Consider the following 2,795-nt stretch of genomic DNA (forward strand, 5'->3'; position numbering starts at 1 on the left):
TATAGTCCATGGGTAAGGAAAACTGCATTTTTTCTTTTCTTTTCAAGCCAGACAGAGTGGAGCCAGGATGGGAAGGGACAAGGAAGGAAAAGGACTAATCCAGGTGAAAAACTTTTCACCAGCCTATCTCAGCATGACTTCCTTATTATTTTAACCTGAAAGTGACTGAAAAACTTAACTTTGAGCACTCACCATTTTGGTCAGTCATTTCTCTGTTGATTCTGAAGCTTTTTTTTTCAGAATGAAAGAAAATGTTTATGTAAAGATTTAGAAAGGAAGGAAAAAGCAGGGTGGGCTGTTGCCAGTTGTCACAGTGTCACTCTGTTAGAAAAGACACTATAATATCTCTGTTACAAGGTTATAGTATCATTCAAACAGGGGCAAGAATGCTGCAGACCGATACTCTCTTTTTTGAATGCTGAGTCTTCAGCAAGAAAGAAAGAGAGATCTGTGTTGCACTATGAGAAGCGGTATACAGCAGTGACTGACTTGCAGGCAGGTACAGCAGCCTTTGCTCTCTGATTTTTCTGTTATGGAAAGCAGACAGTGTACTATGTTTGTGACTCCTCTACAAACTGAGTCACTTAGGCCTAGATTCATCATTTTGCTATAAATTTTGCATGAATAGTGCCTGCGATAAAAAAGGGGCGTGGTTAGGGTAATTTTTGAGTTACCATAACATGCACTATTTTAGCATTTCGCATAGGTATTTTACCTATGCGAAGTGGTAGGTAGAGAGTGCATCAAGCTAGGGCAAGAGTACATTGTACAAATCTCATCTTTGTGTACCTTTGCATACTCCAGATCACAACAAAGCTTCACTGAAGTGTACGGTGCTGTTCATACCTCTGACTATGCATGTAAAACTGCTCTCCAAACCCTAGACCAGTGGCTCTCAACCTTTTTTTGGCCGGGACACCTGACAGATGGTTCCCACATGCATGACACACTGATCATGTGACCATCACAGGGCTAAATGTAAACATGCACTCTGCATCCACAGGAATCCCCTCAACCCCCAGCAATGAGTGCAGAGCAGATCTAGGGCATTACCCTGTACAACTCGCCATACAAAAAAAATATTCTGGTTCTGATGACATCTCAGTAAAATCAAAACAAACTCCCTTTACTACTAGGCACAATAGCCTTCCTTATGAAAACACAGTAATTTACCACTAATGCATATCCTATTGAGAAAACACAACAAATAAGATTGATACACATGCCTACATGCTAGTAAAATACCTCACCTCAGTCACACACCCAGAACTGACCTTCACCAGGTACAGAAAAACCACAAATTATAAATATGGAGACAGAAACTGGAATGGAAAACCAAAAAAGCCACTCTGCATGCAGTGCAAACCTGGAGAAATGGAAAGAGAAATATAGCACCTAACAGACTCTCAGGATTTGCAATAATGCACACAAACTAATCTGCACAAAGTTACACCTCTATTATGGAACACACTCAAACAGTAACAACCCTGCCCAAGAAATACAACTATTAAACCAGGCCCTAAACACTAATACATTTCCTATTGGGAAAACAGAATAAGCTAAGCTGCTATAGAGTCCCACACAGAAATAATTGTAAAGCTATACTAAAAATGTTACAAAACAGCTGCTGAACAGAATAATATCCAACAATTAAAAAAACTCATAAAATTATTAAAACATGTCCAAATATCAATAAAATATTTCAAAACAGCAGACATCGCTTAATACCCAATAATTAAATAATTAAAATGGCAATCAAACAAGAAAAATAAATTTAAAAAGCCACCTTTATTTATCCTCTCCAGCAACTCTCCTACTCCTTTCCCTTCTAGGCTAGTAGCACTCACCAGAAGCAGCAAGGGCTGCTGAAGCTCTGTCCTCACAGTCCTCTTCCTTAGCGCCCACAACCAGTCACTCACATACACACACACACAATTAGACCCCATGACCAGTCTCGATCTCTCTCATCTTCCTGACCAGTCTCTCTCTCACATACGCACACTTGTCATCTTCCTGACCAGTCTCTCTCTCTCTCACACAGAAACACATCACCTCCCTGACTAATCTCACTCTCAATCACACTCATGCTCTCTTATATACAAGCTCTCAATCACACACAAATGCTCTCGCACCCATGCACCAATTCACACCCAGAAGTTCTCACCCAGGCTTTCCATTCACATCCCCACACACAAGCTCTCACTCAAGCACCGATTCACACCAGCTCTCACCCAGACTTCCATTCACATCCACACACACAAGCTCTCACTCAGGCTTCCATTCACACCCATACACACAAGCTCTCACCCAAGCACCCATTTACACCAGCTCTCACCCTGGCACCCATTCACACCCACACACACAAGCTCTTACCCATTCACACCCACAGACACAAGCTCTCACTTAGGCACCCATTCACACCCACACATACAAGCTCTTACCTATTCACACCCACAGACACAAGCTCTCACCCATGCATCCATTCATACCCACAGATACATGCTGTCACCCAGGCACCCATTCACACCCTCAGACATAAGCTCTCACCCAGGCACCCATTCACACCCACAGACACAAGCTCTCACCCATGCATCCATTCACACTCACAGACACAAGCTCTCACCCAGGCTTCCATTCACACCCACACACACAAGCTCTCACCCAAGCACCCATTCACACCAGCTCTCACCCAGACTTCCATTCACATACACACACAAGCTCTCACCCAGGCTTCCATTCACACCCACACACACAAGCTCTCACCCAAGCACCCATTTACACCAGCTCTCACCCTG

This window comes from Rhinatrema bivittatum, chromosome 8 (genome assembly GCF_901001135.1).
Source record: "Rhinatrema bivittatum chromosome 8, aRhiBiv1.1, whole genome shotgun sequence".
Lineage (NCBI taxonomy): Eukaryota > Metazoa > Chordata > Amphibia > Gymnophiona > Rhinatrematidae > Rhinatrema > Rhinatrema bivittatum.